The sequence below is a fragment of the Rattus norvegicus genome, chromosome 7 (genome assembly GCF_021556685.1).
Source record: "Rattus norvegicus strain SHRSP/BbbUtx chromosome 7, alternate assembly SHRSP_T2T, whole genome shotgun sequence".
Lineage (NCBI taxonomy): Eukaryota > Metazoa > Chordata > Mammalia > Rodentia > Muridae > Rattus > Rattus norvegicus.
Window position 1 is genome coordinate 143,810,049 of NC_141540.1, and position 23,943 is coordinate 143,833,991.

The 23,943-nt window shown below is 49.5% G+C and overlaps 2 long non-coding RNA genes across 5 annotated transcripts in view; one reads left to right on the top strand and one right to left on the bottom strand.

The window, feature by feature from the left end:
- Positions 1-1,311: 1,311 nt before the first annotated feature.
- Positions 1,312-23,943, bottom strand: part of LOC102547667 (uncharacterized) — a 40,913-nt gene continuing 18,281 nt past the window's right edge. The window contains exons 5-11 of the long non-coding RNA XR_015626077.1: positions 8,444-9,362; positions 6,156-7,718; positions 5,500-5,789; positions 4,471-4,645; positions 2,657-2,792; positions 2,432-2,574; positions 1,312-1,463 (exon numbers count right to left, since the gene is read on the bottom strand). This is a non-coding gene — a long non-coding RNA (uncharacterized LOC102547667). The remainder of the gene's footprint in view (positions 1,464-2,431; positions 2,575-2,656; positions 2,793-4,470; positions 4,646-5,499; positions 5,790-6,155; positions 7,719-8,443; positions 9,363-23,943) is intronic.
- Positions 8,754-14,048, top strand: LOC102547478 (uncharacterized). 4 transcript variants are annotated; one of them, XR_015626073.1, is made up of 3 exons: positions 8,754-9,229; positions 11,324-11,589; positions 13,231-14,048. It is a non-coding gene; the product is annotated as an uncharacterized LOC102547478 (long non-coding RNA). The 4 variants fall into 4 exon arrangements; XR_015626075.1 differs by having other exon boundaries at positions 13,235-14,048; XR_015626076.1 differs by having other exon boundaries at positions 11,324-11,550.

Consider the following 23,943-nt stretch of genomic DNA (forward strand, 5'->3'; position numbering starts at 1 on the left):
GCGAGGAGAGGATGGCGGTGCCAAGGAAGCAGTTGAAGGATCATCACCCTGGGAGCCACAGCTCTGTTTGATTTTTCCAATGGGCCATAAAGACTAAGAAAGGCGGGGGAGGAGGGCCTTCCAGACAAACTACAGCTCCCAAATGCTATGGCTGCGCCAGGAACACCTGGGGAAGCAATTCCTCACAGACTCAAGGCCAGGTCCTGGGCACTGATTGCCTGCTTGCTGGCTCTATGACCTTGGGTAAGATACTGGATATCTGTGCCTCGATTTCCCCATCTTAAAATTGCAAATACTGATGATAGCTACTCCATGTGGGTATAGAACAGAGACAAGTTAATAGTTACAAAACATTTGGCAAGCCGGGCCGTGTGATGCACACCTGTAATTCCAGCACTTGAGAGGTACGGGCAGGAGGATGAGGAATTCAAGGCAAGCCTCAGTTACACAGTGAGCATGGGACTAGCCTGTGCTACATGAGACTCCATCTCAAAAGGAAAACTTCGAAAGGCCTACAGTCCCTGGCAAGCCCTGCATAAATGTCACCAGGCAAAATTAAACAGGATATATACAGGCTGTAGTCCTATAAGCCTCTTTGTATAATCAGCCTAGCCTTGGCTCTCTCTTATGTTTTCTGCGAGGAATGAAGTCATACAAACAAAAATAACACCATGTTCAAGCTTGCCGTGTGTCATCCAGATCACATAGGAAGCCCAGTCGAGCAGGTGCCAGGGAATGTTTACAGCAGTCACTTGTTGACATGGGGTTATCTGTCCTGCTATGTCCTTCTCCTGGTTCCACATCAGCAGCTCTCTGTCTTACTGGAGTCTTCCCTGATAAAATCCAGCCCTCTTCTAATCCCTCTCATAAAAACGGGCAGCTCAGCAAGTGCTAGAACAAAGTCCTGGAAAGACAACTGGTCCTCCCATCCTCTCCCTGAGACAGGAGTAGCCACTACACAGTGGAGGAGGAGTGCAGCCCACCAGCTCTGGGTGGGAGGGGAGAGGCCGCTGGGGCAACATGGAGCTGTGGTCAGTTATTACTTAACTTTAAAATGAGCGTAATTAGGGCTGTTGAGATGGCTCAGCTGGTAAAAGCACTTACTGCCAAGTGTGACAACCTGAGTTTGATCTCTGGAGCCCATACACTGAACAGAAAGGGAGAAATTATTCCCGCAAGTTGTCCTCAGACCTCCACACCTCTGAGCATATGTGTGCGCACACACATGCACACGCACACACACACACACATGCACACAAGCACACACACGCACACATACACGCAAGCACTCATAATAAATAAATGTAGAGAGAAATTAAAATGAGTTTTATTATACTTGCTCGGGAGGTGAAAAACAGGTTGGTGATATGACTCAGTTGGTAGAATAGCGTGCAAGACGCCCTGGGTTCCATTCCCAGAACCGTGTAAATCAAGTGTCTCCGCACGAACTTGTGATCCCAGCACTGAGGATTCGAAACAGGAGGATCAAAAGTTCAAGGTTTATTCTCAGTTACGTTGTGAAAATTCCAGGCCAGCCTGGGCTACGTGAAAGTCTGCCTTTAAAAAGAGATGAAAACCAATCTGATACATAAATGCTGGTCCAATAAAGAGCAGTTATTATATAGGTAGCATTTTGTGCTTCCTACACCCACCTTTGTGGGGGAAAAATGCTGACTTCCAGCCGAGGAAGGGGGTAGTAGCAGAAAGAGGCTTTCTTTTTTTTTTTTTTTCCGGAGCTGGGGACCGAACCCATGGCCTTGCGCTTCCTAGGTAAGCGCTCTACCACTGAGCTAAATCCCCAGCCAGAAAGAGGCTTTCTAACTGATTCTCTCCACAGTGCATTCCCAGAGTAAGGAGTCATCCCTCATCCACTTGTTCAACAAATGCAACCTGGCACTATTTGGACTTCTTGTACGCATCCTGCTGGTCCCACTGGTATAGCAGGGTTGATGCAGGTAGGGCAGGGTCTGGTGTCAGTAGAAAGAGTAGACTGAGAGAGGTGAGGTGGGGACATGGGAAGGAGACCTGGATGGACTCTGAAGCAGCCACACCCTCAAGAATTTGACTTTCCCTTGGCCCAGGGGTTTCCATTTACTGGCACAAAGGATTGCATGGGGCCGTCCTTGGGGAAGTATTTCTGTTTATCCACTTAGACTCTGGAGCTGCAGGAGAGGGGTCTCAGGACAGCATGGGTCCAAAGGGAGAGCTACTGGATAAAGGAGGCCATCCTCAGCAATTTAACCCGGGGAGAAGCACCAGAACCAAGTGCAAAGGCCTGGCTTCCATGGACACCGGAGGCTCCCACTCACAAGTCAGGCTTCTTTCTGGCCACAGACATCACTCTAGATGATTCAAACTGTCTAAAGACATAGAGAATCATAATGTCTGGACATGGGAACACCCAAATGCCCATGTACTGATGAATACATACCCAGAATGTGGTCTGTCAACCGTTGAAGTCACTTATCCGTGAGAAGGAACAAGGGTAGTTGTGTGCTTTGACATGGCATAACCAAGGAAAAGGAACCAATCACAGAAGGCCACCTACTGCATGAAGCCATTCCTATCGCAGTCCTGAATAGGAAAGACATTGAGGTAGAAGGCAGCTCCTTGGCTGCTCAATCAGAAGGGATATCCAGGATAAGGAAGTGGTCACCTGTGAGCAGGAGGCTGCTCTCTGAGGACTCAGAATACTCTTATACCAATTGTGCTGTCAGTTGCACATGTCCATGGAAATTCTAAAGCCATGAACTGTCCGTTCCAAGTAGGGTTGTGCTCCGTGTGAGTTACACCTTAGGAAAGTTGTTTTGAAAAAAGAGTGTCAGGGAAGGGAGCCTCTCAGATGAAGCAGAAAGGCTGAGGTCAGAAACAAAGGCTAGGCAGTGCTATCCTGGCTGCCCCCCAACTCCCAGCCTGCATCTCCCACAGCTAGTGCTGCGGTAGTCCCCAAGCCACGACTGGGGAAGATAAATTGACCCCTCAAGATCTGGGGCTGGGTCCCTTCTTCCCTGACAGCTCCCTTTCTGTGTTTTTTCTGGCACAAGAAACACACTGTCTTCTTGTATAAATAGGGGGATTTATGACAATTTCCCTTTCTCCTTCCTGGTGGGCTAAGAGGTGTGGCCTAGGGGAAGAGAGGCCCTAGTTCCACATAGAAATGTGCAAAGACTAGAGAGGGCTAAGGGGTCCCTTTTCCTGCTTTGGCTCTGGCCCCTGCATGCCTTCCCTAGCATCTGGTGACAAGGAGGGTGGAGAAAAGGTGCACATCAGGGCAGATAGCCAACAGGAGGAGCCTGGGAGTCCGAATGCAGTCTGACCTCCCAAGCTCTGGCTTGGGAAGGAAAAACACGTGTGCACACCCCTCATTCTAGATGACCGAGGCTATCCAGAGGCACAGAGAGAGTCATAGCCATCAGAGGTTTTGACCAGTTGCAATGTCTGGCTCTTCTGTTGTTCTGAGATAGGGTGTTCAACTTGTACAGCTGAAGTTGTTCTTGAACTCCTGCTGCCTCCTCCTCCTCAGGGCTTGCTTTATAGGTCTGTGCCACCATGCCTAGCCCCCTTCCTTTGTTAAAGCCTTACATAGCACTCCAACATTTAAAGTGAGTATCCCCCATGATTCTTGAGAGAAGTACTGGAATTCCCAGACCTCTCTGATTAACTTAGTATGGATTCTTCTCCAAGGTTCCTTCTAGTTCTAACCTGAGGAGTGGATTTGGCCCAAGATGAGGAGGAATGCACCTAGAGTCTAACATGACAGAGCACATCTTTAATCTTAGCACTTAAGAGTCAGGATGATTATGAATTCAAGGTTAGCCTAGACTTCATATCAACATCCCTCAAAGATTACCAGGCATGGGGGATCGCAACTCCAAGTTTAGCATTTGGAAGGCCAAAGCAAGAAGAATTGAGGTAAATGCAAGGCCAGCCTGAGCTGTATGGTGATTTTGTAGGTCAGTTTGTCTTACAGATTCTATCTCAAAAAATAAATAAATAAATAAATAAATAAATAAATAAATAAATGGTGTAAGGCAGCTCGGCTACTTTCTTTAAACCTTATTCATAACGTGGAAATTTTAACACTTTCTCAGAGGGTTTTCAGGGCTATGCAGACTTAGACATCTTAGCCTAGCCTCTGACTCAACTAATGTCATCATTATCACCATTCCACCTCAGGTGTGACCCTTAACATGAGTTTAAGTTGGCAGGTGTGCAGTGGGAAAGTGTATTAGGAAGGCTAACCAATAAAAGTTATAAAAAAAAAAAGGTCTCAAACAGTGGCAGAGGAAACAGTGTATCTGTCATGGAAATGGCAGTACAATGGAGCAAGCAGAGTGCAGTCAGCTCTCTTCCACCTGTTGCTTGGGGACTTGGGTTCCTCTCAACATTGTTGCTTTGCTCCTTAAGCTTCTAGCCAGACCTCATCTCAGTATCCTCCATGACATGAGAAATGGTGCACAAAGAACTTACCATGCCCTAGGGCTTGAGCAGCCTCACTGGGCTCTTGCTTCCACTGGCCACACCTGACCAGGATGCTGGGAAGTGGTGTTAGAATAGAAGGCTCTCTGTGGTCATACAAACAGAGAATAGACTTCTGTGACAACTGACACTCTTTACTGATGACTCAAATCTCTACTGGATGTCCCTGGGGAAAAGCCACAAAAACCATCACCTAGAAGTGTTGCAGCCCAGTCAGGCCCCTGTGATTCACCCACAAGCAGCAGCCCCAGAAGAGTGACTTAGCAGCTCTGTCCATAGAGAATTCCTTCATCCTTCTTGGTGTAGAGATGAGAACAGTTCCTGTCTCCACTGCCTGACCACAACTCCCTCTCATGGTCTCACCCACTGCTAACCCCTTTCCCCCAGTTTCTAAGTGTGACTATAAAAGTGGGGCCACTGGACAGCCTGAAACTGGAATGGAAGGAGGGACAGACAGCAAGGGTGATTATCCTAAGCATGAGTTCTGTGCGGATCAACTATGCTAAGACCCAACGTAGACTCTCAGGAGCAGGAGCCTTCAGAGGTGCTACAACCCACTTGTCAAAACTGTTGTGAGCACCAATTGAGGTCTCTTATGTGCCTTACACACAGTGTGTGCCCTCAGTGAGTGGTGATTGCTTTGACTTGGTGCCAGCAAGGCAGATGTGCTTTATCTCTCCACTCTTAGCCAGCCTTGGCAGGATCTTTTCTTCTTCTCCTTCCTCTAGAATGTGTAACTCCGTCCCTATGTTTTCTGTCCTCATTACCTTTCACATCCACTGAAATCCTGACCCATAGTTACCTGCTCTGGGAAGTCTCAGACGGAATATCAGAATATTAGCCCCCTCCCCGATGCACACTCCATCTTCTGTAGTGATCTGGCCCCATCCTGCCCCTGACTTTACGTATGTGCTGCCTTTCCCTTCAGGCGATTGCTTTTACCGCCTCCTTCAGAAATATACAGCATGGGAAGGAGGCATTGAGATGTGTGTTCTATCGACCAGACATGGTAACTCCTACCTGTGAGCCCAGCACTTGAGAAGCAGAGTCAGGAGAACCAGAAGTCCAAGGTCATCTATGCTACATAGCAAGTTTCGGGCCAGCTTGGGCTGCAGGAGAGATCCTGTCTCATAACAAAACCCAAAAGTCAAGACTTCATGACTACTATACAAGCATGTAACCATCCTGTGCATTTTTTCTATAGTAAAGAGGAAAAAAAGAGCTCAAGTTTCAACGTGGATACTTTGTCCCTTGCACTTTGTCAGGTCCCCTTCTCCTTGGATCTTGTTTTGGCTCCTGCTGAGTGAGGTCTAGAACATAAGAGGGTGTTTAGTAAGTATTCGACTCTCTCCCATCTCCCAGCCCACTCTCTGGGGACTCTCTGTCATTATAGGGAGATGTGGAGTCAAGAGAGCAAATTCTCCATCAATAGCACCCAAAGGAAAAGGGAAGGGGCTTCTTCTTTCGAGAGGATGAGTGCTAGGAGGGTACTATCAACCCAAGAGCCAGAATGGAGACAGGGAAGAACTGAGCCCTTACAGCCTCCAGGCTGCCTTCCTACACCCCCAGATTTCTAAGGATGGTAAATAGGTGCTGTGCTCACAGTCTAGGCAACCCCAGAGCACTCAGCTGTAAGGAACCTTCTCAACCTGCCCACTTTCACCTTGCTCACTCACCCAAAGGGCAACATCGGCCACAGAAGCTTTCATGTAGCATGATGAGACTTGAGTTGTCCCAGGCACTTCGCACCGAAATGCCCTTCTACCTTCCACGCCTGAGCCCAGGAGCTATTCACTCTGCTACCAATAAGAAAACAGATAACCACTTGGAGAGCATACAACTAATTCAAGTCAGGTCTGGGAGTCCAATCCAGCAGCTACTGGTTCAGAAAGTGAGCCAACATGTAGTAGTGCATATATCTATGTACCCAGCACCATGCAGAATACATCATGTGTGTCTCATGGAATCTCAGACAACCCTAAGACAGATCCTTCATTATACAATCCTTGCTTCACAGACCAGAAACTGAAATGACAGAAAAGTCCAAGGTCCCATGCTAGCAACTGCAGGACCACAGCTGCTGCCTTAAACCCTGGGGTTGGATTTTCAGCTGCATGGGCCTTTCCTCCTAAATCTAACTCACCCATTACCCACAATCCCTGTGTTTTGAAATTTCTATTCAGCCCACTGACTTTCCTTCTTAGTCTCCTAGCCGCTGCCTTTCTCTACCACACTAACCCCTAAATCTTTTTGTGTCTCTCCTTTGACCCTCATTCACCCACCCTTAACCCACAGCTCCTGCTTTACAGGATGATAAAGAATAAGACCTATTTCTCCCCATCAGGCCTCCACCTTGCCTGGTCTCACAACCCCAGGGAAGGCCCAGCAATGGCCAAGCTAGAAAGCCAGACATAAAATCCTGCCTGCTCCCCCGCCCTGCTTCCCATCACTCATCTGGGAATCCAGGGCGAGGAAGGGAGCTAAAGTGCAGAGTGTTCATTTAATATTAACAAATTGAAATGAATTCTTTTAATGCCAATTAGCTTGGAGCAGCCCCTTATTAATAGTAATTTAGATTCATACTTGGAGGAGCGGGTGGGGGCTGGGCCACATGTGCCCAGAATGTCAATGTGACAATGGGGCTGGAACCAGAGGGAGGAGCAGCTACTCTTCTGCCCAGCACAGAGATACAAATGCAGTCACCCTGAGCCATCTTCCCATCTCCCCAGAGTGTGAGTTACTCTTGCAATCTAACTTTTGTACGCTTCAATAATTCTGAGTAGATTAGAACTCTAGATTACACACTCTAATAGTTTGCCTTCTTAGTAATATCTTTTAAAAGAGAAAATTAGCCAGGAGTGACGGCACAGACTTTTAATCCCAGCACTTGGTAGGCACAGGCAAGTGGAGCTCAGAGTTGGAAGTCAGCCTGGTCTACATAGTTGACTTTCAGGCCAGACAAGGCTACATAGTAAGATGTTGTCTAAAAAAAAACAAACAAACACAAAAGGATTCCCCCACCACTGGAGAAACCAGCTTGATCAAAAGTAAAGTGAAAGTAAACATTGTATTTCTTTTCTATCTCAGCTGACTTTGGAAACAGATGGGGGTGTCCCCAGTTGGGACAGTGTAGGAATAGGTCAGTCTTGATTCTTCTTCCCAGGCACCCCTCTGAGGCTGGGGGCGGGCTGATTTAAAGCTGAGAATTATGGAAGGTGTGACTTCTGAGATGGAGGAATCTAGAATAGAAAGGGGAGGAATGTGCCAAGACGGTGAAGCTTAGAAAATAATAAAAAATGGCTTAGCATACAAAGGAGTAAATACAAGGTCAGGTTTCTTTAACTGAAGTGAACACATAAAAATCAAGGTTAAAAAGAGTGGAGTATGTAAAATATTCCACATTGTTCTTCCCATAGGCCCATTGGAACTGACCAAAGAGCTTGTTCACATCCTATAGGGTTTCCCAAACAATAAAGTCATTTCCAAAACAAAAAGAGGGACAAATACAAAACTAAATCACAGTCCACCTGGAGGGGGAAAAAACTGGAGATTCTAAACCTCATGAAGACAAATTTAAAATATGGAAAATGGTTATTTGTAAATAAATGCTGGCCTGAAGAGTGGGGTGGAGAAGAGAGGTGCACTTGACATCGCTAAAGAACTAGAGTACAAAGATGTAATTCACCCCCCCCCCAGGGAAAAGTAAACTCTCCCGGAGTAGAAGGGAGGAAAGATTTCTGAAAGAATAAAGCATTCCCGTCCCCACCCCCCGACCCCCCGCGGAAAGTACGAGGATCCTAATTCCCCTCCAAATAGGATTAAGCTAAAGAAAACAAGAGGATCCCTTTTTCTTTCAACTAAGAGAAAAAAAATTGGATTTCAATTGTCTGGTGGAGTAGGAAGGGAGGCTATAGTCTGCAGGTGCTTGGAAAAAGTGGGTGTTGCGGGGCAGGGACCAGCTTACCTGGCTGTGTGTCCGGTCAGGAGTGAACGAAGAACTCTGCTCGAGATTGCTCGTAAGGGAAAAGGAGGGCCAGGGGCTCCGAGTTTCCCCAGACAAACAAGCTGGGCAGAAAAACTGGGGGTGCTGTCCCCCCCTCCGCCAGCCTCCCTCCCACCGGTACCTAGGCCTAGAGAGCTACTGAAAGTTACAAATTGCTTCCATTATTAGCTCATCCCGGGCGTCCTGGTCATTGGCCAGCCCGCGAGCACGTGGTGTCTCGTACCAATAGATCGAATTTCTAGTTGCAATTCTCTGTCTGTCCCTCGGCTCTGGGGGGGGGGGGTGTAATAGCGCGGGGCGGGGTGGGGCTAAGGGGACCCTCATCCTCCTTTTCCGACAAGTGGGGGTCCTGAGCGCTGCCCAGAAGGGGTCCAGGGAATGTTGTGGGCTGGGGCACACCCGCCGGGGCAGAAATTGGAGGACACGACAGACGTCGCCAGAATTCAGAGCTCTATCCTTCTTTTCAGCTGCCGGGTGTTCTCCACCCCTGCGTTAGCACTCTGTGGCCCGGGCTGTCCCGAAGCAACCAGGGCCCTCTCCGATGCTCTGTAGATCGCCGCTTCGTCCTTACTTTTGGGATGGTCACATGCGTCCCGCTTCCCACGGCCGTTTTAGATCAGGCATCTGCGCCCTCCCGGGCTCCTCGCCCCCACCCCCAGAGTCAAATGTGAGCCTCTTCTGGAAATCCTTTGCGAAGGGGACAAACTTTTGAGTGGACGAAAATCTATTGGAGCCTGTCCGGAGCAGGTGAGCGGGGCCTGGAGCGCGCGAAGCTTCTGTCTGGAAATTTGCGACTCCGGTTCTCTCTCTCCCTTTCTCCATCCTGCTCTCTTTGCTGGGGAATTCTGACCTTCGTGCCTTTGGCCGAGAGATACCTGGGCTGGGAGTGGGGCAATCATAAGTTTTGAGCTTAGAGTATCTTCTCCCTCCTGAGTTTGGGCGCTAGGGTGTTAGCTGGCAGGGGAGGGAAGAGTGGGGATGCTTCTGAGACTGGGGAAGAAAAGTGAAAACAGGGGTAGAGAGACCCAGAGTCTGCAGGGGATTCTTTTCCCCAAATGCAACCTGAAAAAACTTCAACCCCACCCCCCTCCCCGCCAAAGGCTTGGGGGAAGAAGCAGAGTTGGGTTTGAGGTTTTAGGTATTGCTGGCTCCAGGGACTGGACTAAGTACATCCGAAGAACCTAGTAGTCCCAAACACTACTAGGACCCCAATAGGCCCTAGGACCCTCAGAGATCCCCCAGGAACAGGTCCACAGAAAGGGAGAGGACCCCCAGAGAGTTTCTGGCTATGCTGGGATGCAGGTGGGATAAGGCCCAGCCTTCCCTGGGATGCCTCTACTGACTTTAATGTAGGAGAGGTACAAGAAGGAACACTCCCAGTGCCTCTACTATTGTTCTAACCTAGTTTGACTCAGAAACTCATCTTTCTAAAATGGTCTCAAGGGAGTATGCAACTCTCTCCCTACCCCAACCTCCCCAACCCCCATCCCGGTTCCACAACCCACAACCTTCCTACTTTCTCCAGTAATCCAAGGAGGCCAGGGAGACAGGCTGCTCTGGGGGGCCGATTGCCCCTCCTGGACGGACACCCTACAGGAAGAGATAGCTCCCTATCTCTTTTCAAAGGGAGTTAAGAACAGAAGTAGTTCAGAGAGCTATGTTGGAACCAGACTAGAGGAGAGGACAGGACACAGGAGTAGACTGCAGGTGGTCTAGGGAGTAGTGGGCCAGACAGGCTGCCGCAGGTGCAGTGGATGACCACCTAACTGGGGTGCTTGAGGTTTTTAGATCAGAGCCCTCTGGGAACCCGAGGCTGGAGAAATCAGACTAAGGGCAAAGGCGAAAACTAAAAGTTGCATTTGGAGTAATTTTGGGGAAGGGCAGTGTATATCACTTGGAGTGCATGGTGTCTCTAGCTCTGCAGGCCGCTAGGCCCCACTTAGCCTGGAGCATCTGTCGGGGAGGGGAAGCTTTGTCTAGGAACTGGGTTCTCTCAACAGCTGCGTGGGAGGGGGCACTGCCTAGAATAAGTTTGCCATGGGTGGCCGAATCTGAACCTTTGAGAAGAACCCAAAAGAGGCAGGCACCAAGGCAGTGGTACTCAAATAGGAGTGTGATATGGTGCCTCATGCCTGCAATCCTAGAGCTCTGGGGAAAAAAACAAAACCAAAGCTTTCAATTAATCTGCTCCCTTTGCTTCTGCCTCCTCACTGCTCCCCCGAAATGTGGGCTTGTCTCCCCTTTTCTCTCTGCGTTCCCTTCTTCCTCTTTTTTTCTCTTAGGATTGATGGAGCGACAGCAGTTTGGGAGAGCTTTTCTAAGCCTGTAGTGTGTCCCACCCACCAGGACATGTAGAGTAAAAGGACACCCAGGAATAGGGCCGCAACCTGAGGGGAGTTAAGAACAGTGTGAAGGATGGGTGGGTGGATGCCGACCAGGCCTTCCTCTGGGAAAAGGCCCATTTATGCCATCTGTACACTGTAGAGAGAAGACTTAGAAACAAAGAAAGATAGCAAGATGTGCCAGGGAAATGCAGAACAACAAAGAGACTGGGCGGGCGGGGAAGATGTGTCTGCATGCCTGTAAAAACCCAAGTGCCCAGCCAGAGGAAGAGACTCTGAGAAGCCCCAGGAAGGAGGCAAGCATACAGAAAAGAAATATTGGTAGAGGGCAGAATGGAGAGGCAGAATCTGGCTCATTTGGGTTTGGTTTGGTTTTGTGTTAAAATGAGACGTAAAACAGAAAGAGAGGGTAAAAGGAGAGAGAGAGAGAGAGAGAGAGAGAGAGAGAGAGAGAGAGAAAGAGAGAGAGAGATTCCTAGCCCATCTCACTGGCTTGCAGTGCTCTCTATCCCACAGCCAAGATGAGTTGCTGCACAAGTGTAGGCCAAAGCCTGAGGACCACAGCGCTCTGTCTTGACCCTGCTGCCAAAGGGGATCAGCAGACCGGGCCACCCTGCTCTGGACTCTGGGTGCTTCACCTCCGTGACCCTGCTTCTTAGTTTAATCATCTGTCAGATGAGCCCTTTGCACTGCAAGATTGCTTAGCAGGTTTGGCCTCCTGAACAGGTACGGGGAGAAGGAAGAAGATGGGGCCTGTTCCACCAGGTAGGAGAGAGGGGTCTTTGCTTTCTTCATTGGGGACAAGGTCTCACTTTAAAGCCTAGGCTGGCCTGGTACTTCCTGTGGAGTTCATGATGTCCTTGAACTCATAGCAGTCCTCCTGCCTCACCCTTTTGAGTGCTGAAATTTACAGGCATAAGCCACACCATATACTGCTTAAAGAAAAAATTTCTATCCTTAGCAAAACCTTTGCTACCCTCCCTTCCATCAGTTACCCCAAAAGACTACAAGGTAAATGGACAGGTGAGATTCATTTGAGAGGAGTTTGGTATGAGGTTTGTATACTCTGGAGGGATCAAAGAATGAATTCTGTGTGAGAAAGAGGATAGCGACAGTCTCTGGGCCAAGTAGGTCTTGAGTGCATAAGGTGATTCACAGGACCCATACAAGGGATGAGTTGTCAAAATGGCTTTAGACTCTGCCTGGAGAAGAATCAACTCCGTATATTTGAGTGTTTGCCGCCTGTTGGGCCTGTACTACATCCCCTGTGCTTTGTCCACCATAGTGCTCCTGTGGAAACTGCCCAACTAGATTCAAGCTTTTGTTTTGTTTTGGTGTTGAGACTCAAACTCAGTTATCTCTTGCGTGCTAGGCAGGTGCTGCCCCACTGTCCCCTTCTCCGTGTTGTGACTCGGGTTTCAGTGTGTGTGTGTGTGTGTGTGTGTGTGTGTGTGTGTGTGTGTGTGTGATACGTATACATTTGTACATTTGTACATTTGCGTGTGTGAGTGAGTACTTGTGAGGTCCTGGAGTTCAATCCTCAGCACTACAAAAATAAAAGTACATCTCCTTTGTTTCCCCCAAAGTGGGGTGAGATCAGTCATCAGGTCAAGAGCAGTGTATTGGGGTTGGGGATTTGGCTCAGTGGTAGAGCGCTTCCTGCGCAAGGTCCTGTGTTCGGTCCCCAGCCCCGAAAAAAAAAAAGAGCAGTGTAACCCCTGGACATCAGCTGAGGAACCCCCAGTCCACAGCTAGAGAGGCATCAGTGAAATCTTCACAGCACCCTCTTCAAGGAGACCTCTGTCCAGCACTTCCTAGAATGGTTCCCCCTCTTCTTGTTCTGCCCTCCAATCCTCCCCCTCCTCTTCTCCCCTTCTCTCCACACCCCTCCCCCTTTGTTTCTAGTGTTCTTTCCCCCTTTGTCTATGCCAAGCCAGGACTCTTGCTTTTTGTATCTCAGCAGGCTCTGCTCTGAGACCCTGAGGCTGGCTGGCATACACTATGCCTCTGGAGTTCATAATGCGGATGCAAACGCAGGGATTCCAAGAAGAGGCCCTAAGTGGAAAGCCGAGCTCTGCTAACCAGGGGCAGGCTACTTACTGGTTTGCTTTCTGTACCAGTCGTGACTTTGACCTTAACTCACTGTAGACAACCCTGCATTTCCGTTTCCACTCCATCCCTGTGTCTGGAACAGAAGTGTTGGTATCCCCAAGGCTACTGCTCTCTGGGGGCAAGGGTCAGTGGCACAAACTAGAACCTTAAACTTTCTAAAAAGGAAAGCACATGTCCCTATTTGTGCATTGGGGCAGGGGTGGGATCTTGTTTCTCTTGAGTGAAGAGGCTAGTGAATTCTGGCCCCTGAACATTAGAACAAGAATGGCTTTCACTATCTATCCCCCTCTCAAGAAAGGTGGACCAATCCAGGTGACTGTGGAAAGGATGTGGACTATACACCCGTACTAACTTCCTTACTCCCTGTGACCCTGCGAAAAAGAAGAGAACCCCACGCACTTCGAAGGAGCCAGGACCCCAACAGACTTAAAGACCATGAGTGAAGCTGGGTGGCAAAAACTCCATTCCTCCTTTGAGCTCCTTGCTGTTCTCAGTTTTGTACGGTTTGTCCTCACCCCTTCCCCAAATCTGGAGAAGGGAAAATGAATGTTTAACCCCCCGCTCTGCTCATCTTTCCCTGTGCCCCTTCCTGTCAACCTCAAAGCCGCCGGGAGGAAGGACCTGCAGCTTCCAGCTCTGCTGATAATCAAAGAAAATTCAAATTCTCTTTCTCAGCAGAAGGGGGGCTGCCTCCTTCTCCATTCTCCCTGCACACATTGATCTGTTGTGAGGGCACCTGGGGGTCAGAAGAGAGACCAGGCCGTTTTAATTGGTCTAGAATTAGCATTTCCTATCACACCAAAGGCCAGGGTTTCCACATCCAGGAACAAGAGGTCTTCACCTCTTCTCAGACCCCTCAAACCAGCCATGATTTCCACATTTGTTGAGGCGGAGCCCTGGGAAGGAAAATGAATGAGCATTTTGACCCATTTTGCAACCAGTAGCTGCAGCTCTCTGCTCTGTTAATGCTTTCTCTAGTACTCATCGCGGGCAAAGCATGGCCTTTACTTCAGAGTGCCATGAGAACTGGAAGATTTTTTTGCCACCCTGAGACCTCGGTGTGTTGTGGATACATAAGCAAATAAACAGATGGGGAAAAAAATAAAGACGAATTTGGTGTCTGTCAGCTGATTTTCACCGCAACCTTTGCATTCATCAGGTCTCAAACTCGCCTGTCTTCTCAGATCTGTCTCTGCCACCTCGGTTGGCAGATGACACACAGCCCACTGCTTTCCCCATCGGGAAAGTGCACTGGGCTTGGTGCTTTCACGTCCTAAAGTGAAGGGAACGGGATGGATGGAAGTCCTGGGTACCTCCCAGCTCTGTAATGCAGCCGGTTCTGTCCCAGTGTGGGTGCGTGAGTGTGGGGGTGACGTCATCTGTTTCTCCAGGCTGCCGAATACGTCTATAAGTTTATCTTGGTACAATCGCACCTCTGAAGGTGAACCCAGGGTGTGCGTGTTCAAGATGGTTGCAGGAGTGGACAAGTCCTGTCTTAGGCGCCCCGGTCTGCACAGGTCCATCTGCCACTCTGTGAAGGGTGACGAGGGTGTATGGGGCCTGAACATATCTCTGCATACGTGATCCTCCGTGTGCCAGTTTGTGTGCACCGCTGAATTATTACAAAATTACACTGACCCCTACAGAAAATCCATATCAGCCTCAACCCTTCTTCCCCGACCTCACGACCTCTGGGGTGCCTGAGGAAAGAGCTGACCGGGTCGCAGCCGCCCCTAGTCAATGAGTCTCTCTCCATTAGCATAAAACATGAATCTGCTGGCAGCTTGACAGATTATAACTAGCAGCCAGAGTTTTGCCAACTGGCTGGCTTGGGCGCTGTCTATTTATCATTGAAAATGGTAAATCATAAGAATCCAGATGACTTAATTATTCAAATCTACCCAGGACCCAGAGAAGCTGCAGCCCTGCCAGTCTTAGCCCTGGGCTCAGGAAGACTGGTGGGGGCTAAAACCCTGGCTTGGAACCCGAAGAGAGAGAAGCAAGTCCAGTCATCACCCTCTGCGAGACCCAGTGGGTCGGGCCTTCCTCTACAGCTCCTCTCCTCCCTGCCTTCCTGCCCATCTTTCCTGAAGATATTACTGCCTCTCTGGGGCTTTTCGCTTGGAACCCCGCTGCCTGCTAGCCCTTCTCAGCCTACACACTGCTTCTCCCACCCTTTGCGTGAATCTGGCCCTCTTTAGCAGGCTCAGGCCTTCATTTTAATTTTTTTTCACCACTGCCTTCCTCTTCCCTCCCCTTCCAGATGGACACAGACACTCCACACCCACTCACAGCCTTCCTCTTCTCTCTCGGCCCTTTGTTCCCTCTCCTTGGGATCCTTGGGTCCTGCACTATGCTAATCCCATGTTCCCTCCAAATCTGCTTTTATTCAGTTCAAGGATACAAAGCATCTCCGCCACATACCCTTTCTGTCCTGGGCTTCTATACAGCTTCGGGAATGGTGGACAGGTTAGCAGATATGCACTTCTCTCCATTAAAGCAGGACTGTGTCCCAAGAAAGTCAACCCTTTAGTGCCAGCACCACAGCACCTCAAATCCCAGCGGAGGAACTGCTTGCTGAGCCTTTTGGACAAACAGAGACAAACCTGCTGTGGTTTGGGGGGGGCTCTGGTAGGAAAATATGCTGCTTCTTCTAGACCTGCTCCCCAAGGAAACCTGTGTTCTCCAGACCTATAGAGGGACGGGGGATGGGGGGAGAGCAGCCCTCACACCGACAGTCACCGGAGGCTTCTTTGAGCAGCACCCTGGACCACTAAGGGGTAGAGGCTTTACTTTCTGCTTTCCATAGATGATACTTGTTGGTCTCTGCCAGATTGTATGTTTGTGTCAGTGGCACATAACTTTGTGGGCATGCCGTGGTGAACAAACCTGCATCCATGCATGTTTTCACACATGCAGGCACACGTTCCCAGAGAAGAGCTCTGTGCTTCAACAGCAAGTGACAATATCCCCACCAGCAGGACACCCAAGGGAACAGTCTTTTCACTCTGTTTCATTTTAAGACCTTGTTGCTCTCAATAAAGTGCTGGGCTTAAGTTCTCATAAAACTCTAAAAGAGCTGCTTCTGCTGCTAAAAGTAAGTCCTTCCTAGAGTCTAACCTTCTCTTCCTTTCAAGATGAAGTCGGAGGTCGGGCAGGGATCTTCGGAGGGGACCTCCCCCTCATTAGGAGAACACATATAGGATCCCAGTCACTACAATGACAACATAACACTCCTCTCTCTTGCTCCTCACTGCACTTCCAAGACATGTTGATATTTGACAAGGGCTGTGGTGAGAGGTGAAGCTGGGTGGAGAGAGGATCAGGATTCAAAAGCTGGCCAAGCAGCTGCAAGGCAGGAGATCAATAGGGAAGAAAGATTGGAGACAGGTTTCTCTCACACACACCTCTCTCTCTCTCTCTCTCTCTCTCTCTCTCTCTCTCTCTCTCTCTCTCTCCAACCCTCTCTCTCCTGCTGGTTCAGCACCCTGCCTAAGCCTCCTGAAAGCAGGTGGGAGGCAGAGCCAAGCCCTGGCCTTTTTCTGCCCTTTTAACTCAAACAAGTTCCTAATCCTTTGGTGGAGGGTAAACAGCTTCGAGCTCAGCCAGGATTTAGCATAAAAAGGCTACTAAGGGATCTGGAGGCATGCTCTGCACACCGTGTTACTCATTACCCAGAGAATCTGGAGAGCTCCTTGGACAGTGTCACTGGTCCCAGAGGTGACAAAGAGACGTCCCAGCTCTCTCGCTTCCTGGGCTAGGGCAGGGTGGAGCAATTCTCATCTCTGTTCCTCACACTTGGGAGGCAGGTGGACAGCTAAGGGAGAGTGGGACCAGCTCTGAAATATCAAAGGGACCCAATAGGAAAATTAATCGCCTAATTAAAATCCGCGAGGAAGCCCCTTGCCAGAGTTTCAGGAATCATAAGGGCTATAAAGGCCTGGGAAATAGATCTCTTCTCCCAGTGATTTCCTGGATTACATGGAGATTAGGCTGGCAGCAAAGCCTCAATGAACCTTCTGCCTGGTGGGGCCTCCTGGAGGTCACCCCCTCCTGATCTCAGCCTAGCTATCCACCTTACCCACCTGAGGTTCAAGCCCTACACAGACGCTTATCAAAAGAAACAACACCCCACTTCCCAAAGCAGGCAAGAGTTCCCACTTGCCTCGGTTTCCCTGACTTGCCTTCTTCCTATGCTCTAGAAATTTCTACACTTACATCCCTTCATTTAGGTTTGCTATGAGTCCCACAGCCCCTCTCATTTTATTGTCTGACAGGGGACTTACCATGAGACTCGGGCTGGCCTCAAGCTGATGATCCTTCTGCCTCATCCTCTTGAAAGCTGAGATCATAGGTTCCCAACACGGCTAGCTTCTGTCAAAAATGCAGTTTACCTAATTTATGAATTGACAGGTTCCCCCTTTTAAACCTTAGGGCTGATTTTTGCAAGTGAACTGTAGATGAATAAGGGACTAACCCGGGGCTGAGGAAGTGTAAGTCAACTCAAGGGTACAGCTTTTGGCTACCTTGTGTAAAGTTTTCAGTTTGAGCTCCAGCACCATAAACAATTTTGTTGTTGTTTTGTGAGGCAGGGTCTCTCTAGGTAGCCCTGGCTGGCCTGGAACTCAGTTGGTAGATAAGGATGGCCTTGAACTCACAGAGATCAACCTGTCTCTGCCTCCAGAGTGCTGAAATTAAAGGAATGAGCCATTAAATAAATTTAAAGAAAAGAATCGTAGGTCTGGAAAGATGGTTCAATGGTTAAGGACTCCCTGCCCTTAAAGAGGAGTTCTTGGCTCCCAGCACCCACAATTATTATAATTGTGGCTCATAATTATCTATAACTCCAACCCACCCATAATCTGACACCCTCTCCTGACCTCCTTGGGCACCATACTTACACATGGTATACATACACACACACAAACACACACCACACACACACCACACACACCACACACACATACCATACACACCACACACACACACACACACACCACACACACACCACACACATACACACACCACACACACACACACACACCACACACACACACCACACACACACACCACACACACATACACACACACACCATGCACACACACACACACACACGCGCGCGCGCGCATGCGCGCGCAGGTAAAGCACTCATACATATAAAGTAACTAAATCTCAGAAAAGGAATCTGGACCCTGAAATAGAACTGTGCAGTCCTTTCCCAGCTAAGCCAGTTCTCTTGAGAGTGAACACAGAGCCAGTCCAGAGTCAGTGTAGCTGGGTATTGCCACAGTGCAGATAAAGACCCCACCTCCTCATCAGATACTGGCACATTTCTTCCCTTGGACCTGCTCTGTGGGCACAGCAATGAGACCCTGTCTCCTCTTCCCTTTGTCAAAGTCAAACATGAGTGGTGCCCTACAAGAAGAACTCATTGCTGTCCCTGCTGTAGGGGAAGGGAGGTGGCAGAGTAATTCTCTTATGGCAGAATACAGGATATTTGTCTATTATCAGCATCTTTGAGCCAATGCAGTAGGACAGCGGAGGGCTGATCTTCAAAACAGTCCTGGGAGGAGGACATGCAGGCACTTTTAAATGCACCTCTGTTGATAAAAATATTTCTGTGGGGGTTGGGGATTTAGCTCAGTGGTAGAGCACTTGCCTAGCAAGCATAAGGCCCTGGGTTCAGTCCCCAGCTCCAAAAAAAAGAAAAGAAAAAAAATATTTCTGTGATGCCATCTTTAAAAATTAGCTTTAGGAAGCCAGACATGGTAACTCATGCCTTTAGTCCCAGTACTTGGAAGGCAGAGAGAGGCAGGCAGATCTTCAAGTTCAAACCCAGCCTGGTCTACAGATCAAGTTCCAGGGCAGCCAGAGCTACACCAATAAACAGACAAGAAAAAAATGGCCTTAGGAGCTAAAGACATGCTCAGTGGATCATTAAACACTGGCTGCCTTGTAGAGGACCTGGGTTCAGTTCCCAGCACATGCATAACTGCCTGTAACTCTAGGTCCATGGTATCCAATGCCCTCTTGGCCTCCATTGGGTTCCTGTACACATGTGGTGTATATACACACATTCAGGCAAGGGAGAGCCCATGTACACATACACACACACACACACACACACACACACACACACACACACACACACAAATAGCAATCCAAAAACTGAATCACAGATCCCAAAGACATTCTGGAAGGGGAGTTACAGCTGCACCATGACCACTCCAGACAGCCAATCCTGCCCAGCTCAACGGCCACATCTGGAGGGTGTTACTTATCATTCCCAAAGACCCTTCATTCATCTTAAACAATGAACCGAGCTTTCCTAAGAAAGAGGAAAAGGAAGGAAACAAATTCCTGACCCCCATCTGGACCAAGATTCCACGTCTGATTTCAGCAATTCCCTGTTCACAAGCACAGGTGTAACCTGTGTGGTGGCCAAGCCACTCTGCTCTCAAGAACCTGAATCCTGGAACGCTCGCAGGTGCTGGTTCCTCTTCACCTCTGATCAGATGTGTGTCAGCCCACTGGGTGCTTGCCTGTGAGGTAGCTTTCTGTACCTAGGGACTGACTGTTGTTTGCCATTTTGTTTAAGACAGGGTTCTCTTTGTAGCCCAGGATGACCTTGAACTCATGACCTTACTACTTCCAGCCTCCTGAGTGCTTAGGTAATGGCAGGATCCACGTGTGACCACTGCCAGCTTTCCATCTAGGGATTTTAAAGAGCATTTTCCCCTCCTGATGGAAGCGCTTTGTCATTTCTGCTCCCTGCTAATCTTAGACTGCACACTTCTCCAGGGTACAGCTCCGTTTTTCTGGCGCCTACTTCTGACGAGGACTTAATTTCAACCATCATTTTGTCCATTTCTGTCTCATTTGAGTATCGGTAGTTCTCAAATGAGCGTTAAGAGGGCCCACCACCCATATTTTCCCGGTCTGTGCTGGGGTGGGGTGGGAGGGGTGGATCCACACATGGAATTCTATGTGAATGGCTCCACCTAGAGTTGTGCTCTGGGAGTGAAGGCCAATGCCTGTCTCCAGAACTGAGCAGTCCAGAGATACTTAGCAAACCTGTCAGCCTCACCTTCTGGGATAAAAACCCAAGTTTTGATAACTGAGGTGTCAACACCTCAGCCATTTAAAAAGGGCTCAAAGTAGAGATCTTCCTCACAAAACTGACAGTGGAGAGATCTGCCCTCAGCACACAGCTCACCAATCTTCAGTCCATCCACTTCAAAGGCAGTGGAAGCCCTGGGAGAAGCCCTCCAGGATACAGGGTGACACCCAGACTCAGTGTTGGGTGATATTGCCAAATGTCAGTCAGGTGGGGCCTGGAGTTAGAGGGGGAGCGTGAACAGGTGACGAAGGAAAGCTGGACAGTGAAGGAATAGACATGGTGATGGAGAGGTGAGTTCAGGATGAATGCATACAGTTGCCCAAGGGCACCCACGCACCAGCCCACCCGTCTCACACATGCAGCATCACCTGCAACCAAAGTTGCTTTACCTTTGTGATGTCTGCCAAACTCTGCATATCCCCTCCTTTCTCTACCCTACCCTTCCTTCCCTCCTCTCAGCTGTCACCCTATTTTCCTACTGTCCTCTGACTTCACCATCACCCCTCAAGCACAGGTTCTCACTGCGGAACCATTCAAGCCCCTGGGTCCTTATCACATTGGGACAGAACCCCAAGTCACCCAAATAAGACCCTAATTTGGCAGGTCACAGAAGCTCAGCCGCAGAGCTCCACAGGACTCTGTCCGTAAACATCTCTCTCTATCTCTCTGTCTCTGTCTCCTCTCTATCTCTATCTCTGTGTCTGTCTCTGTCTGTCTCTGTCTGTCTGTCTGTCTGTCTCTCTCTCTCTCTCTCTGTGTGTGTGTGTGTGTGTGTGCACGCATGCATGCTGTGGCACACAGGTGTGGAGGGCAGGAGACAACTTGCAGGAGTTAGTTCTCTTTATGTCATAAGGGTCCAAGGAATTGAACTCGGGTTGTTGTCAGGCTTGGTGACAAATGCCTTTACCCACTGAACCATTACATAGGCCCCAAACTACTCTTCCAAAAAGTGGAAAACTCCAAAGAGCAGATCCAGGAAATTGCCTAAAGATGGAGCACTCTGGGAAAGTTCAGCTAGCCCACCTGTTCGTGCCTCCCTCATGCAGAGTTGGACAGAAGAGGGGCAGTGTGGACCCAACAAGCATTTGGCCTCATGTGACCAAGGGAGAGGAGAGGAAAGAGAGGGTGGGGGAGGGGAAAGGAGAAAGAAAGGTTATTTAAAGTCTCAACAATAAACCAGACAATGAGAATGATCCTTACAAAATGAGTTTCAGAGCCAGGCTAAAGGTCTGTCCACACCCCAAAGACCCCAAGAAGAGGTCAGCTGGGTACCACCTGTGCAATCTGGAAGGCAAAGCATCCCTCCAAGGCCTCAGGTTGCTAAGGAGTCATTGCCTGCTTTCTCTGTTTCTCCAGAATGTATGGCAGGGACACTGCCTAGTACTAGGGTAGCATTACCCAGTTCTAGGAGTGAAAAGGAGATGTTGGCGCTGTTTGCCTATTTGGTAAGAGAAACCACCAATGCTCAAACTAGATCCCCAAACTAGAAACATGAGGCATGGTGGTTTGCAGGGGGGTGTTGGAGGGTGGGGGGCGGGAGCTACATACCTACACTTCTGAGAGGGAGGGGAAAGCACTGAGCTGACTTCCTGAAGGGAATACATCAACAGCACCCTATGATCTGCCCAGCTGAGGGCTACCTAAAGCCCTGGCTTCTTAAACCAGGGTCACAGTCTAGCAACCAGACTAGTTCACCCAAGCTCCTGTCAAATGATTTCATCTGAACTGAGTTTCCTGCCTGACCTGGGGAACTTCACAACATCAGCCTGCAAGATGTCCAGAGTGGGGGAGCCCCTGGAAGAGCTGACTGACTCCCAGGGTCTCTTTGCTCTACGGCCCTCTAATTTCCCGCCTTTGTGTACACTTCACCAGCTCCCATCCGAGTGGGGATACACTCCTGCAGCAGCTGCTCCACCCTCCCCCACACTGGAAGAATGCGACCCTCCCCTTCTGCTCTCCTCCAGGCGCAGACAGGGAGGGAGACAGCATATGGCCCCATTTTCCTTGGCCCGGGGAGGTTATTTGGGAAATGAGAAACCCCCTTGCCCTCCCTCCCCTCTGGGGAGAGGCCGCCCTCCCCCTCTGCACATTCCCCACAAGTTCTCAGACACACAGCCTCCCCTACGTGCAGCTATGTGGTGAACTCACCAAGTTCCTCTCTCCACCCACCCCCCAGAGGCGCCGGAGCCGGGAAGGGAACCTTTGATGTAGGCACGTTTTAAAAGGCCCACCTGTCCTGTGGCTTCCCGGCCCCGTGCCTGAACTGCTGGGGCCCTTCACCACACAGCTTTAAATCCCAGGCTTCCTGAGCCCCAGCTCAGCCAGGATTGGGTCACACAGGAACCTTTTCCTGCTGGGGTGATCAAACCCAAGCAAGCTCATTGGGGACATCTGTCTCTGGTGAAATCAGGTCAGATCTCAAATTTGAGGGGTTCTGTGACACTTAGGAACTTCAAGCAGGAAGACCTGCAATTTTTCTTGGACCAGGGCCTGTGGGCAGGGTCTGTGGGAGGGTCGCTTGGAAAACCTCGTTTGATGTTGAGCTTTCGTGGCAGCGGTTTGATCCAGATGTTCCCCAGTTGTGGGGTTTTCTTCCTGGAGGGAGGGCACTTGGCTGTAAAGGCCTTTCCATCATGTGCACACTTGGAGGGTGCTGAAGGGGGGGTGAATTTCTGGCTCCCTCCAATCTGCTTGCTCATCAGGCTTCTTCCCCTAACAGGCACCCCTAGTTTGCTGGGCTGCTGTCCAGAAATTGTTCTGCACCTCTATACTCCCAACACCATAAGATGGAGCTGTAGGTGTTTCCCCAAAACGGTTCTCCGATCAGGGGTCTAGGGGAGGAAGGCAAGGAGCCATATTTCTGGCCAAAACACAAATAATCACATAAGAAACTGCACAGAATTGGACTGAAAGCCAATGAATCCGGGCTCTTGAACAAGCAAGTGCTTGTCCCTCTTTGGGGTCAGTTCTGCAGAGATAGAAGTGAGCATTTCCAGGCCTGTCAGCCTTTCTGCTACCTCAGAGTTCGAAAGGATGGAGTTCCTTCCTACTCCCCCACCCATCAAGAACTTCCCCAGATTCCTGGAAATCTTTCCTTCCAGAGCCTAGTCCTTATGCTTGTCCAGTCTAAGGTAGCTTCTGGGGAAAGTGTGTGGATCCCTCTCAGCTCCTCAAAAGCCTCTGGTACCCTTGTTGACTGGAGGATTCCTACTTGCACTGTGCATATAACAGCCTAAACTGGACATGGGGATGATGAACTCAGATACAAATCCCAGAGGCTTCTGAGTACCCCTGAAAACCTGTCATCGATGCAAGTTTTGGTAAGTAGACTTTTTCAAGGGAGACACTGGGAGAGGAGAGGAGCTTGCCTAGGTATGGTACAAGAAGAGGAGTTAAAAGGAAACATAGACCAGAGTCTTCCAGAAGAAAGGGCACTAGGGGCACCTCGAGCAGCAGGCCAGTGGGTGGGTGAAGTGCTAAACCAGGCATGGCAAATGTTGGAAGAAAGTGGGCACTGGACTGAAACAGGGAGGAGGGACCAGCTCCATGCCTTTTTCCTACAGGAGAATTTCTATTGAATCCACAGATCCTGCTCTGTGCCTCGTCAGAACAAGGTACATTTTTGGAATCACACCAGTCCTGAAGAACAGTTCTCAAGTGGCCCCTCACCACCCTCTTATCCAGCCTGGTATAGATGGATTGGGTGGTACAGTGATGGGTGGAAGGGATGGGGTCCCTCTACCTGAATGTTTTCATATTCCTCCACATCCTCTTCAGTAGGCAATCATTCTCACTGTGCCTGGTCTTATATACCCCATATGTCCTAAACTCAGAGAGCTAAGAAACACCCCATCATTCTTAAGCCATGTCTCACCCACCCCCTCTC